The following is a 16,027-nucleotide window of genomic DNA, read 5'->3' as shown; positions in this document are numbered from 1 at the left end:
TTTTAAACAAACATTTTGATTTTGGACGTAAATTTTTTACCAAACTAACTATCATTCAGAATGTTGCCTTATTTTAACTTAACAAAAAATTATAAACGTCACCTAACCTCATTGATCCTACTTAACGAACGGTAGCTATCCTTCCTGTAAAATACCTCCCAGGAATCCCTGGGTGTTGCAAAATGATACTAATACCCATGCTAGCTAGCATTGTAGTATTGTTTAATTTGTTTTGGTCATGTCTTTTTTTTCACATTTAAAATTAATTAGTTCACAGTATATTATGGCTTTTGTTATTTGCAGCTTCCTTTCTTATGAAGATCTAAAAGTGAATTTTATGATTATTCTTAGTCTTACTCCCAAATAGCTATTAAAGTCAATCAACAATGCTAAAATCTTTTTGAACAAAAAAAATTGCAAATTGGTCCATGAGTCAAGAGTTTTGACTTCTGGACAAGTATAGATATAGATATAGGGCAGGTACCAAAGCATTTCTAATTGTAATGTATCTATTTGCAGTGATCGTGATGACATTGACAACAACGAGCAAGTCCTCCTAGACCTAGAGTGACCTCAAGCTGGTATTCGCCACATAACATTATTGTTTAATCATTTAGTTTTTATCATCCAGCATCAAGCAGTCATTCCCATGCAAGAATATAATGCACAATATAAGCAACTTCAATTGCTAGAAAATAAGACAATGTTGCCAGCCCATATAGTGTGCACTGTGCAGTAAATAACTCATGTAGATAATGCCTGTTATTCTATCACATACTTATGTCGATGCAATGTCTTTTAGTTCTTGCTTCAGGTATATTAATTACTAATCCATTCTTATTTCTCCGACGGCCATTTCCTGTGTCGATACGTCAATCAGTTCAGTACTTTTATTTTCTTAGCTTGTGTTTTGCAATTCTTTGCCAATTAAATCACTGGACACATCTTAATAAATATCACAGATTTAATTATCATATATCAGTCTCATAAGTTTATTTCAGATGCTCTTAAAACAACATCTGTCCATTCATAGTCCAACTTAACCTGGTAGCAGCAACAGGCCAAATTTGTGGCTTTACCCTGTACCAGCGATGGGCCACATTTTTGCCATGATATAAACCCCCAAAAATAGATGATGCATAAACTGATCACAAATGTGTTGATATATATCATGAAATGGTTTGCGTGAGTGATGATTTTCTCATTTTCTCGCTCGGAGGGACCTTTAAGAAACATGATCCCTGCAGCTACCAGGTTAACCTCTTTTAGTATAGTACACTAATCAAGAAAAACATCCCAATTAATATATATCTATATATATATATATATATATATATATATATATATATATATATATATATATATATATATATATATATATATATATATATATATATTGTTTATTTGAACTTGTACTCATATTTCAGGGCCAAACATGATGTGGAAGAAGAAATCAGTTGTCTCCATCAGTCGAGTTTGTGCCATGGCAGCTTTCTCCAGCTGTCCGGCAGAGGTCCAGTCCATGCCATGGAGAAATTCATCCCCCAACAATGAGATGGCATGCCAGAGATGGATCCAGCTTCTCCTCCAATCAATCAATCCTTGCAATGCCTTTTCTCTTTCTCTCCTTCTGTACCACCATGCTTACACATAACTGATCCAAGGTACTGAAACTCATTACCCTCCTCCATTTCTTCACCATTCAAAATTATTTGGCATTCTTTTTCACATTCAATGCCCACTCTATATGGGCATACAAACTCTACAACCTCCCTTCTACTCCGCTCACAAACCATCACTTTACTTTTGTTGACATTTACTTTCAACTTTCTCCTTTTACATACACTATCAAAAACACTGACCAAATTTTGTAAGTCACTTTCATTTTCTGCATTGAGCACCGTGTCATCAGCATACATTTTACTTCAATTTCCCCAACTTTGCCTTCATTTCTCATAACACCATCCATATAAATATTGAACAACCACGATGACATGACACACCCTTCCTTAGCCCACTTTCATCTCAAAATGTTCACTTGTTTCTCCAGTAATTTTGACACATGCAGATGCATCCTCATAGAAAGACTTTATTGCATAAAGCCGTTTTCCTCCAAACCCATATTGCTTTATTACGTCCCAAAATGCCAGCCAATAGACTCTGTCATAAACTTTCTTTAGAATAACTAGCTCCATGAAGGCAGAATAGTATTTTTTCCTTTTGCTAATATTTTTTCTAATAAAACACCATCCTGAAGGAAAATATCTGATCCACATACTCTTCCCTTCCTGAAGTCTCCTTGTTCTTCACTGATTTTCTCTTCTGTAAGTCTTTGCGCAGTCTCAATTAGGACTTTTCCATATACCTTTCCAGGTAGCCTACACTCAGCAGACTTATACCCCTACAACTCCCACCTCCCCTCTCCTGCCCTTCCCCTTGTAAACTGGGACCATGATGGCTTTTGTCAAGTCTGCTGGGACCTCCCCCCCCCTTCCCAGGCCACTTCACATATCTTGACCATTCATATAGTAACTTCATCTCCACACTTCAACATTTCTGCTGTGATTCCTCTCAATTCATTCATCATCATCATCTCATCGACGCCTGCTCTTAGGAGCTCCCACCAGGGGATGGCCACGGCAGAAGTTTCCATCTTTCTCTATCCGGACACTCCCTCCTTGCCTGCTCAAAGTTTCTCAAGGATCTCTCATCCTTCTCCCTAACGTACTCCTGCACCCTATCTCTCCATTTCACTGGAGGTCGTCCTCTAACATTCCCTCCCTCAATCTCACATACACCCTTCTGGTCATCTTACTCTCCTCCATTCGCTCCATGTGGCCAAACCACTTTAAAGTCACTTATTCCCTTCACCCCCATGACACATTCCAAAACGCTCATACACACTTTCATTACTTATTCCATCCATTCTACTCACACCACAAGCACTCCTCAAATAACTCATTTCCACTGCCTGCACTCTAGACCTCTGACTTTCATTCAAGGCCCATGTTTCACTTGCATATGTGAGGGTTGGTACTATTATTGTATTTTCAACTGATAACTGATCCAAGGTACTTAAACTCATTGACCTCCTCCATTTCTTCACCATTCAGAATTATTTTGCATTCTTTTTCACATTCAGTTCCCACTCTATATGGGCATACAAAATCTACAACTTCACTTCTACTCCCCTCACAAACCATCACTTTACTTTTGTTGACATTTACTTTCAGCTTTCTCCTTTTACAGACGCTATGAAAATCACTGACCAAGTTTTGTAAGTCACTTTAATTTTCTGCAATGAGCACCATGTCATCAGTAAACAGGATTGAATTCAGCACCCACTGCCTTCCCTCAGCGTACCTTTTTACTCCAACTTTGCCCTTTATTTCTCTCATGACACCATCCATATAAATATTGAACAACCATGGTGACATGACGCACCCCTGCCTTAATCCCACCTTTATCTCAAAATGTTCACTTGTTTCTCCAGTAATTTTGACACATGCAGATGCATCCTCATAGAAAGACTTTATTGCACTAAGCAGTTTTCCTCCCACACCATAAACCTTTAAAACATCCCACAATGCAATCCAATCGAATCTGTCATAAGCTTTTTCAAAGTCCATGAAGGCAGCGTATAGTTTCTTTCCTTTTGCTATTATTTTTTCTACTACCATCCTGAAGGAAAATATCTGATTGATTCCATCAGTTCCTGCTGCTTTTCCATTTTTTAATCTTTTTAATGCCTGATTTACTTCTTCATATGTTATACTTCTTTCTTTATATACTTCTCCTCTACCTCCGCTCAAAACTGTTGCTGTAACAGCTGCTGGACGTCCATCATCAAAATTCATTAAGTTTTATAAATATTCTCTCTATGTCTCTTTCACAGCTTCCCCGTCTTTGAACATCTTTCCATTCTCACCCATAACTTCATTAATTTTCCTTGGGGAGATATTATTGGGGTGATGCTTTTCTTTCGTTTTTTACTTCTTTCCAATATGATTTCCTGTTCCCTTTATATTTTTCACTTAGTCTTTTCCAAAGTCTTCACCAACTCTCTTCTTACTTTCTTTTATTGCTTGTTTTAATTTCATTTTGCATTCTCTATATTTCTTTTTCCTTTCCCTTTTTACTTGCTCAACCACATTTCTTTCTTAAGTTTTCTTAAAAAAGTTCCCTTTTCTCTTTTACTATCCTCCTTATCTCTTCTGTCCACCATGAATTTCCTTTTCTTTTTCCATCTCTCACCACTTTCATCCCTACCACTTTTTTTGTTGTAGTTAACACTACTTCTTTAAATGTTCTAAAAACTTTTTCAGTATCTGTACTATCTTTCACACTTTCCCATTTTTCACTTAAGGCATCTGCCATTTCACGTTATACTCATCTTTTATTCCTTTTTTCCTGTAACTTTTCTATCTTCAGTATTTCCTTTTTTACTTCACCTTTCTTTTCAAACACCCACTTTTGCAAGATGGTCAGAGCCATCGAACATCCCGCTTACTACCTTCGCGTCACAGATATCCTTTCTCAGTCTTCCATCTACTGCCACATAATCAATCAATCCTTTCTGCTCATAATCATTCCCCCTCCTCCATGTGTATATGTGGATATAGGCAAAAGTAATAAAGCCCCACACATCAGAAGTTGTATTGCTTTGCCTGGGTTATGCAGATGATGTAGTATTAGTGGAAGGATTTTGCCTTATCCTAAATGACTTTGGTATGGAATGGAAACTTATCTTTAAACATAATAATGGAAATTCACACCAGCAGTAGGACAGCGGGTGCTGGGAAACAATATCTTAGAGGTAATAGAAACACATGGTTATTTAGCATTTGAGATCAGCAAGGAGGCCATAGGAGAAAGTACAAAGAAAACTGAATGAAGCCAAGGTAAGGAAAATGACGGGTGTTAACATCAGTGGTAGAGAAGGGAAATTAGCCAGTATGAATATGGAAGTTGCTTTTGGATGGGGAAAGTAGTAACCCCACAGCTATCTTGTATGGGTCAGCAAAACTAAGACTTAAGATGTCGGGAGATTAGAAGTCATTCAAGACCAGTTGGCATGATAGTGTTCACATGCTCTCAGGGGAAATGGGGTGAAGCTTCTGAGAAAGGTTAACAAAGGGGAAGCTGAGTTTCAAAGAGAGGAAATGAGTGAACACCGGTGGGCCAAATTAATATAACACTGGAAATTGAAGACAATCCCCTTTGGAGAAAGGAAATATGCAGAGAGGGAAAGCATATGATAACACTGGAGCAGAGTGAAACAATGTGAATGGGAGACCTGTCAAAGATAATTGAGAAAAGTTGCCTCTGTGAATGGAGAAGTACCTATACCTATCTATAGTACATCAGATAGGTGTAGAAGCTCGGGAAACATTAGAACATTTTATAATAGTACTAGTGATTGTGTGCCTTGACCCACTGAGGTAAAGATATACCAGAGTAACCTGACAAAGTTGATATATATCAAAATAAATAAACAAGAAATTGTCACTGAACACACGAGTCTGAAATTATGGTAGCCATCTCACGTGAGGCTAATGCATTATGTGTTGTATGTTGGTCTCTGAATACAGTACAGTGACAAACAGCTTGAATATTGAAGAAACTTCAAACTATTTAGGAGTGTGAATTAACGCATCTTAGCACATTGCATTTTGGCGGTAGAGGGGTCAGGTTAGGTTGGTCATAGGCTAGGTATAGTTAGGTTTGGGCAGGTCTGGTTAGATTTAGTTTGTTTTTGACTTGTCTACTTTTATTATTTGGTAATTCCGTGTGATACGCTTCGCGCTACGCCTTTGTTGTCACCGGCGGCTGAGGAGACGACGTCAGGGCAGTAATATATATATTTTACCAAAACACATAAAAGAATAGTGGAGGTACACCGGAAACATGAAAAGATGCACCTTTATAACGATCATAGGCAATAAAGACCACAAGAGGAAGAAGAAGAAGGCTCGTTTATGTCGATCATTAACTCCACTGTTGTGTCTATTGTTTCCAAACAAGCTTTTGTGTACAGATAGATAACGTGTTGAATGCATTATAGCTATTTCATCTTTGCATAATATGCACTGTAGTAGCTATATATAATGCTTTTGCAAGTGATCGTTTTGCTATGCGATGCACTTCATACCGGTATTTTGCTCAAAAAATACTTAGCTTAGAGTCCGCTAAGGGGAATTCTAAGTAATACTTAAGGGCCTATGCTTAGCTAAAAGTTGTTAAGTGCAAGGCTTAGTATTATTCTTAGAATATTTGTGTATACGGCCCCTGGGCTTATAAAAGTGATGCGACGAAAACCAGCTGAGTACTAAGGAGTTGAAGGGAAATAAGTGCAAGAACATGTTTACTCCATCCTTCACTTAACTCTGATTTTCGTATGTGTACTTTTACATTATTGTTACAAATTTATGCTAGTGTGATGCAGAATTTTTTCAAGAAGATGATGGTGGTCTTAGGTTTTCGTAAAAATGAATGTTGGGGTCAGGAGGGGTGGGGAGTGAGATGTGGGTCATCGGTTTGGGCAGACAACGAGGATGGGGTCATCGGAGCGTGAAGGCTATAGGAGTTACCAACGAGTGATTTCCTCCCGCCTGTATGACTATACCTTCTCTATACTTGCCTTGAGGTACGCGTGTCCGTGTATACATTCAAGTGAAAAAAAAAAGAATATCACCTTGCGCGGATGATAAACGTAACCTTTATTTTATAAATACTACCTTATTATGCCCATATTTCTGAAGTATATCATCATATAACATTGATAAAGTAGTATTACTACATATTCAATCACTGAAGTGTTGGAATTCTGCAATTTAAAAATACATCTTTGCCAGGATAAATTTTCATACTGGATCAGCTGTTGAGCGAAGTTGAACTTATTTTTTCATTTAAGCTCAGCTTTAAGTTAAACTTGAGATTCAGTGGAACTTTTAAGTTGAAGATTAAGATTAATTGTAAATCTGCTGGGCCCAGGTACCGGTACTGGTATCGATAACTGCTATCGGTACTGGTACCGCGAAGCATCATGATCACTTGGGTTCCGGGAAGCTTAATGATCACTCGGCACTGCGCATTGCCGTTAGGATCTTAGTGACGCTCGGTGCTCGCCCGCCTCCATGTGGTATGGGCTGGGCCTTGGTCTCCTCGCCCCGCGCCATCACACAGTACGTAGGCATCCTTTCCTACCAGCTCGATTATTCATATTAGGCTACATATTTCGTATGTTTGACTCTCATAAAAAATACCTTCTTCCGAAAATAAATGTTTTTTTTTTATTACATGCAGAAAAAGCTTCCATAAGCACAGTATTATGGCATATATACACTCATTAGGCTACATATTACGCAGGTTTGACGCTCATAAAATAACTCTTTACGAAACTGAATGTGTTTTTGCTATTATATGCGAAGAAAATCTTTCATAAACACTGTACAAATATGGAATACATAAACATATTAGGCTACACGAGCAAACATAATTGCATCTGAGCATTTCATTATTATTTATTATATCGCATGACAAGTGTATATGGTAAAGGTCAAAATTTACATATGGAGGCAAGAAGACGGGGTTGTCAAGATTAAAAAAGGTCAAGGCTGATGAAAGCAATGTTTTTAAATATTACGATGTGATTATTGTGATTCTTATATGTTATATATTAATATATGCTTAATAAAGACCAAAAGTATTCTGGATCTAATTCTTGAGTTATGCCCCTGAAAAGCACAATGCAATCCGATGTGACTTAATTCCATGTGTACAGTCCGTCGTCGATGAACAGTTGGCCCCCCCCAAAACTCAAGGCTGGATCCGCCCTTGTGTGTAGACGCTGAGTCACTGCCCCGCTGACCGTCTCCCCAAGTTCCCACCATTTTGTCCTGCTTTCCGTTTCCATCACAGCTCTCGTTTCCATTATTTTATTTATTTATTGGAGTTACTGGATAATTTTTCATGTCCGATTCTTTTTCTTTTTTAGGTTGCTAATAAATATTGTTATTGTTATTAGACTATGATCGAGTACCCACTACCCATATCACCGAGATATACACTCACTAAGTGGTGATCTCTCTCTCTCTCTCTCTCTCTCTCTCTCTCTCTCTCTCTCTCTCTCTCTCTCTCTCTCTCTCTCTCTCTCTCTCTCTCTTACTACACCTCCAATATTTAATCATCTTATATAATTCATCATGCAATTCTATATAGCCAGAAACTCTCGCCAAGGGATTCAAACTCTTTTTCGTTAATGCTTTATTGGATTAATATGATCTCTCTCTCTCTAAAAGTTTACGAGTCATACGAATTTAACAGTGGCAAGTAAAAAGAAAACGAAGTCTTGGGTTAAAAGTTAGAAAACGCTAATATATATTGTTATTGTTATTAGACTATGATCGAGTTCCCACTACCCATATCACCGAGATATCCACTTACTAATAAGTGGTGATCTCTCTCTCTCTCTCTCTGAATGAAGTGAATATTTATTTTTTCGATAAAAAAATAGCATGTATAGTTATTATGGATGTACTCGATCATAGTCTAATAACAATAACAATATTTATTAACAACCTAAAAAAAAAATCTGACATGAAAAATTATCAATAAATCCAATAAATAAATCCGAGCAGCTGGGGCGGTACACACAAACGTTCTTAGCATCGCTAAATGCACTTAACGGCAACGGCAAAGAATCGTTAAGTTTTCTACTTAAAATGGCGCTGGGCCGCTTAGCGCTGAAGCTGGAGCACTTAGCGGGCGGAAAATTTAAGGCGGGAAAGGGGCTCCCTTAGCACCGTTAAAAATGCATAAGTATTGCAACATGGTGGATTACAGCGGGCGGAAAGGCATCACCTCCTAATATATCTGCCTCGTCTAGACGAATTGGAGGCGTGTAATGATTTGAAACTCATCCTGAAATATCTGTGGACTGTGCTGACCGTGCTGAGATGAGTGGTTCGGCGAGGCGGACCTTGGAAACACCTACATGGCCATCACGACTGAAGTGGTGTTCGCTGACAGGTAAAATGCAGGTGCAACCTTCACAGACTGACAGAGATTGAGTGATAACAGACACTGGAGACCCTCCAGGCGATGGCTGGTGACCGCCTGCCACCATCCACAGGCTGTCACACAAGGAGCCCTGGGAGTAACCTTGCTGGAAGCCCCGCGGGCCTCAGTGTGTGGCTGGCGTTATACAGCCCCCAGCCATCGCCTGGAGGGCATCCAGTGTCTGTTATCACTCACCTTAGGTAGTCTGTGAAGGTCCAGTCATCACTGGTGCACGTGTATCTTACCTGTGATCAACACCGGCAGCCACAGACTCCTGCCCAAGGAACGAACACAGGTGAGCCAATATTTTACCTCGCCAGACTTATCCTTTACAACATTCAACTCTTTAAACCTAACACACCTGTTAATCTTGTGACTGACTTCAACAAACGTTTCCCACCAATCTTACCAAACCCTAAACAATACCTATTTGGGTCACTAGTGTCTGTTATTTAATTTTTACTTGACTAACCTCCCAGCAACGATAAACCAAACCTAACCTGGGTAAATTTATCATTGACATATAGTTATTTCAACTTAATCTGTTATTTAAGATAGCCAGTTTTAACCAAATCAGCAATTATTTAGAAAAGTTGATATTTTTAACCTAACTTAAATGTCAGAAGTGTCCTAACAAAATTACCTTCCTTTGCTTATTTTTAGTAACCAAACCAAATCAATTTGACGTACCGGTAGCTCTTAAACCGAACTTGCTCTAGTACTCAAGCTTGCATCACTTATGACTTTTTTTCCTTTAATCCTAAATCAACTTGTTTAGAAACCTTGCTCTGACATACCTAACTTAATATAAGTTCACCTCTCCTAACTCAGATAAATTTCCGATTTGTGTTACTGACTTTTTTAAACAAACATTTTGATTTTGGACGTAAATTTTTTACCAAACTAACTATCATTCAGAATGTTGCCTTATTTTAACTTAACAAAAAATTATAAACGTCACCTAACCTCATTGATCCTACTTAACGAACGGCAGCTATCCTTTCTGTAAAATACCTCCCAGGAATCCCTGGGTGTTGCAAATTGATACTAATACCCATGCTAGCTAGCATTGTAGTATTGTTTAATTTGTTTTGGTCATGTCTTTTTTTTCACATTTGAAATTAATTAGTTCACAGTATATTATGGCTTTTGTTATTTGCAGCTTCCTTTCTTATGAAGATCTAAAAGTGAATTTTATGATTATTCTTAGTCTTACTCCCAAATAGCTATTAAAGTCAACCAACAATGCTAAAATCTTTTTGAACAAAAAAAATTGCAAATTGGTCCATGAGTCAAGAGTTTTGACTTCTGGACAAGTATAGATATAGATATAGGGCAGGTACCAAAGCATTTCTAATTGTAATGTATCTATTTGCAGTGATCGTGATGACATTGACAACAACGAGCAAGTCCTCCTAGACCTAGAGTGACCTCAAGCTGGTATTCGCCACATAACATTATTGTTTAATCATTTAGTTTTTGTCATCCAGCATCAAGCAATCATTCCCATGCAAGAATATAATGCACAATATAAGCAACTTCAATTGCTAGAAAATAAGACAATGTTGCCAGCCCATATAGTGTGCACTGTGCAGTAAATAACTCATGTAGATAATGCCTGTTATTTTATCACATACTTATGTTGATGCAATGTCTTTTAGTTCTTGCTTCGGGTATATTAATTACTAATCCATTCTTATTTCTCCGACGGCCATTTCCTGTGTTGATACGTCAATCAGTTCAGTACTTTTATTTTCTTAGCTTGTGTTTTGCAATTCTTTGCCAATTAAATCACTGGACACATCTTAATAAATATCACAGATTTAATTATCATATATCAGTCCCATAAGTTTATTTCAGATGCTCTTAAAACAACATCTGTCCATTCATAGTCCAACTTAACCTGGTAGCAGCAACAGGCCAAATTTGTGGCTTTACCGTGTGCCAGCGATGGGCCACATTTTGCCATGATATAAACCCCAAAATAGATGATGCATAAACTGATCACAAATGTGTTGATATATATTATGAAATGGTTTGCGTGAGTGATGATTTTTTTCTCATTTTCTCGCTCGGAGGACCTTTAAGAAACATGATCCCTGCAGCTACCAGGTTAACCTCTTTTAGTATAGTACACTAATCAAGAAAAACATCCCAATTAATATATATATATATATATATATATATATATATATATATATATATATATATATATATATATATATATATATATATATATATAAAATGTTGTTTATTTGAACTTGTACTCATGTTTCAGGGCCAAACATGATGTGGAAGAAGAAATCAGTTGTCTCCATCAGTCGGGTTTGTGCCATGGCAGCTTTCTATAGCTGTCCGGCAGAGGTCCAGTCCATGCCATGGAGAAATTCAGCCCCCAACAATGAGATGGCATGCCAGAGATGGATCCGCAGCTTCTCCTCCAATCAATCAATCCTTGCAATGCCTTTTCTCTTTCCTCTCCTTCTGCACCACCATGCTTACACATAACTGATCCAAGGTACTGAAACTCATTACCCTCCTCCATTTCTTCACCATTCAAAATTATTTGGCATTCTTTTTCACATTCAGTGCCCACTCTATATGGGCATACAAACTCTACAACCTCCCTTCTACTCCGCTCACAAACCATCACTTTACTTTTGTTGACATTTACTTTCAACTTTCTCCTTTTACATACACTATCAAAAACACTGACCAAATTTTGTAAGTCACTTTCATTTTCTGCATTGAGCACCGTGTCATCAGCAAATAAGATTGAATTCATCACCCACTTCCTTCCCTCCCTCAGCATACATTTTTACTTCAATTTCCCCAACTTTGCCCTTCATTTCTCATAACACCATCCATATAAATATTGAACAACCACGATGACATGACACACCCCTGCCTTAGCCCACTTTCATCTCAAAATGTTCACTTGTTTCTCCACTAATTTTGACACATGCAGATGCATCCTCATAGAAAGACTTTATTGCATAAAGCAGTTTTCCTCCCACACCATATATCTTTAAGACGTCCCACAATGCCAGCCAATCGACTCTGTCATAAACTTTCTTTAGAATAACTAGATCCATGAAGGCAGCATAGTATTTTTTCCTTTTGCTAATATTTTTTCTAATAAAACACCATCCTGAAGGAAAATATCTGATCCACACATCCTCTTCCCTTCCTGAAGTCTCCTTGTTCTTCACTGATTTTCTCTTCTGTAAGTCTTTGCGCAGTCTCAATTAGGACTTTTCCATATACCTTTCCAGGTAGCCTACACTCAGCAGACTTATACCCCTACAACTCCCACCTCCCCTCTCCTGCCCTTCCCCTTGTAAACTGGGACCATGATGGCTTTTGTCAAGTCTGCTGGGACCTCCCCCCCCCCTTCCCAGGCCACTTCACATATCTTGACCATTCATATAGTAACTTCATCTCCACACTTCAACATTTCTGCTGTGATTCCTCTCAATTCATTCATCATCATCATCTCATCGACGCCTGCTCTTAGGAGCTCCCACCAGGGGATGGCCACGGCAGAAGTTTCCATCTTTCTCTATCCTTGCCTGCTCAAAGTTTCTCAAGGATCTCTCATCCTTCTCCCTAACGTACTCCTGCACCCTATCTCTCCATTTCACTGGAGGTCGTCCTCTAACATTCCCTCCCTCAATCTCACATACACCCTTCTGGTCATCTTACTCTCCTCCATTCGCTCCATGTGGCCAAACCACTTTAAAGTCACTTATTCCCTTCACCCCCGTGACACATTCCAAAACGCTCATACTCACTTTCATTACTTATTCCATCCATTCTACTCACACCACAAGCACTCCTCAAATAACTCATTTCCACTGCCTGCACTCTAGACCTCTGACTTTCATTCAAGGCCCATGTTTCACTTGCATATGTGAGGGTTGGTACTATTATTGTATTTTCAACTGATAACTGATCCAGGGTACTTAAACTCATTGACCTCCTCCATTTCTTCACCATTCAGAATTAATTTGCATTCTTTTTCACATTCAGTTCCCACTCTATATGGGCATACAAAATCTACAACTTCACTTCTACTCCCCTCACAAACCATCACTTTACTTTTGTTGACATTTACTTTCAGCTTTCTCCTTTTACAGACGCTATGAAAATCACTGACCAAGTGTTGTAAGTCACTTTCATTTTCTGCAATGAGCACTGTGTCATCAGTAAACAGGATTGAATTCAGCACCTACTGCCTTCCCTCAGCGTACATTTTTACTCCAACTTTGCCCTTTATTTCTCTCATGACACCATCCATATTAATATTGAACAACCATGGTGACATGACACGCCCCTGCCTTAATCCCACCTTTATCTCAAAATGTTCACTTGTTTCTCCACCAATTTTGACACATGCAGATGCATCCTCATAGAAAGACTTTATTGCACTAAGCAGTTTTCCTCCCACACCATAAATCTTTAAAACATCCCACAATGCAATCCAATTGAATTTGTCATAAGCTTTTTCAAAGTCCATGAAGGCAGCGTATAGTTTCTTTCCTTTTGCTATTATTTTTTCTCCTACCATCCTGAAGGAAAATATTTGATTGATTCCATCAGTTCCTGCTGCTTTTCCATTTTTTAATCTTTTTAATGCCTGATTTACTTCTTCATATGTTATACTTCTTTCTTTATATACTCCTCCTCTACCTCCGCTCAAAACTGTTGCTGTTACAGCTGCTGGACGTCCATCATCAAAATTCATTAAGTTTTTGAAATATTCTCTCCATGTCTCTTTCACAGCTTCCCCGTCTTTCAACATCTTTCCATTCTCACCCATAACTTCATTAATTTTCCTTGGGGAGATATTATTGGTGTTATGCTTTTCTTTCGTTTTTTACTTCTTTCCAATATGATTTCCTGTTCCCTTTATATTTTTCACTTAGTCTTTTCCAAAGTCTTCACCAACTCTCTTCTTACTTTCTTTTATTGCTTGTTTTAATTTCATTTTGCATTCTCTATATTTCTTTTTCCTTTCCCTTTTTACTTGCTCAACCACATTTCTTTCTTAAGTTTTCTTAAAAAAGTTCCCTTTTCTCTCTTACTATCCTCCTTATCTCTTCTGTCCACCATGAATTTCCTTTTCTTTTTCCATCTCTCACCACTTTCATCCCTACCACTTTTTTGTTGTAGTTAACACTACTTCTTTAAATGTTCTAAAAACTTTTTCAGTATCTGTACTATCTTTCACACTTTCCCATTTTTCACTTAAGGCCTCTGCCATTTCACGGTTATACTCATCTTTTATTTCTTTTTCCTGTAACTTTTCTATCTTCAGTATTTCCTTTTTTACTTCACCTTTCTTTTCAAACACCCACTTTTGCAAGATGGTCAGAGCCATCGAACATCCCGCTTACTACCTTCGCGTCACAGATATCCTTTCTCAGTCTTCCATCTACTGCCACATAATCAATCAATCCTTTCTGCTCATAATCATTCCCCCTCCTCCATGTGTATATGTGGATATAGGCAAAAGTAATAAAGCCCCACACATCAGAAGTTGTATTGCTTTGCCTAGGTTATGCAGATGATGTAGTATTAGTGGAAGGATTTTGCCTGATCCTAAATGACTTTGGTATGGAATGGAAACTTATCTTTAAACATAATAATGGAAATTCACACCAGCAGTAGGACAGCGGGTGCTGGGAAACAATATCTTAGAGGTAATAGAAACACATGGTTATTTAGCATTTGAGATCAGCAAGGAGGCCATAGGAGAAAGTACAAAGAAAACTGAATGAAGCCAAGGTAAGGAAAATGACGGGTGTTAACATCAGTGGTAGAGAAGGGAAATTACCCAGTATGAATATAGAAGTTGCCTTTGGATTGGGAAGGTAGTAACCCCACAGCTATCTTGTATGGGTCAGCAGGACTAACACTGAAGATGTCGGGAGATTAGAAGTCATTCAAGACCAGTTGGCATGATAGTGTTCACATGCTCTCAGGGGAAATGGGGTGAAGCTTCTGAGAAAGGTTAACAAAGGGGAAGCTGAGTTTCAAAGAGAGGAAATGAGTGAACACCGGTGGGCCAAATTAATATAACACTGGAAATTCAAGACAATCCCCTTTGGAAAAAGGAAATATACAGAGAGGGAAAGCATATGATGACACTGGAGCAGAGTGAAACAATGTGAATGGGAGACCTGTCAAAGATAGTTGAGAGAAGTGGCCTCTGTGAATGGAGAAGTACCTATACCTATCTATAGTACAGCAGATAGGTGTAGAAGCTCGGGAAACATTAGAACATTTTATAATAGTACTAGTGATTGTGTGCCTTGACCCACTGAGGTAAAGATATACCAGAGTAACCTGACAAAGTTGATATATATCAAAATAAATAAACAAGAAAGTCACTGAACACACGAGTCTGAAATTATGGTAGCCATCTCACGGGAGGCTAATGCATTATGTGTTGTATGTTGGTCTCTGAATACAGTACAGTGACAAACAGCTTGAATATTGAAGAAACTTCAAACTATTGAGGAGTGTGAATTAACGCATCTTAGCACATTGCATTTTGGCGGTAGAGGGGTCAGTTTAGGTTGGTCATAGGCTAGGTATAGTTAGGTTTGGTCAGGTCTGGTTAGATTTAGTTTGTTTTTGACTTGTTTACTTTTATTATTTGGTAATTCCGTGTGATACGCTTCGCGCTACGCCTTTGTTGTCACAGGGTGTGGATGAAACTGTCGTGCATGTGATTCTGGTGTGTGGGAGGTACCGGAGAGAAAGGACGGAGATGATGAAGGTGGCACTGAGTGAGATGGGCTGGGATGTGAATGGGAGGATTGCAAGAACAGAGAGGGAATGGATGCTGCTGCTGCTGCATGGGACTGAGTGCTGAAGCAAATGAGAGAATTATAGAAGTCAAGAAGATTTTTCTGGAAAAGAAGTGGTGTTCAAGACATAGGGAATTGGAAGATTTGTA

General features: G+C 38.4%; 2 long non-coding RNA genes across 5 annotated transcripts in view; both read left to right on the top strand.

Annotated features, from left to right (window-relative positions):
* LOC126981678 (uncharacterized) overlaps positions 1-13,301 on the top strand; it is an 86,154-nt gene extending 72,853 nt beyond the window's left edge. For 2 of the 4 annotated variants that reach the window (XR_007734034.1, XR_007734032.1), the window contains exons 2-3: positions 520-581; positions 1,428-1,595. This is a non-coding gene — a long non-coding RNA (uncharacterized LOC126981678). Of the gene's footprint in view, positions 1-519; positions 582-1,427; positions 1,596-11,424 lie in introns of those variants that run through there. The other 2 variants (XR_007734035.1, XR_007734033.1) reach the window with 2 other exon arrangements.
* On the top strand, positions 8,814-11,407 carry LOC126981679 (uncharacterized). The gene is made up of 3 exons (XR_007734036.1): positions 8,814-9,355; positions 10,439-10,500; positions 11,339-11,407. It is a non-coding gene; the product is annotated as an uncharacterized LOC126981679 (long non-coding RNA).
* Positions 13,302-16,027: the final 2,726 nt, after the last annotated feature.

This window comes from Eriocheir sinensis, chromosome 49 (genome assembly GCF_024679095.1).
Source record: "Eriocheir sinensis breed Jianghai 21 chromosome 49, ASM2467909v1, whole genome shotgun sequence".
Classification (NCBI taxonomy): Eukaryota; Metazoa; Arthropoda; class Malacostraca; order Decapoda; family Varunidae; genus Eriocheir; species Eriocheir sinensis.
The sequence above is the reverse complement of the archived record's forward strand: the minus strand, read 5'-3'. Positions and strand labels throughout refer to the sequence as shown.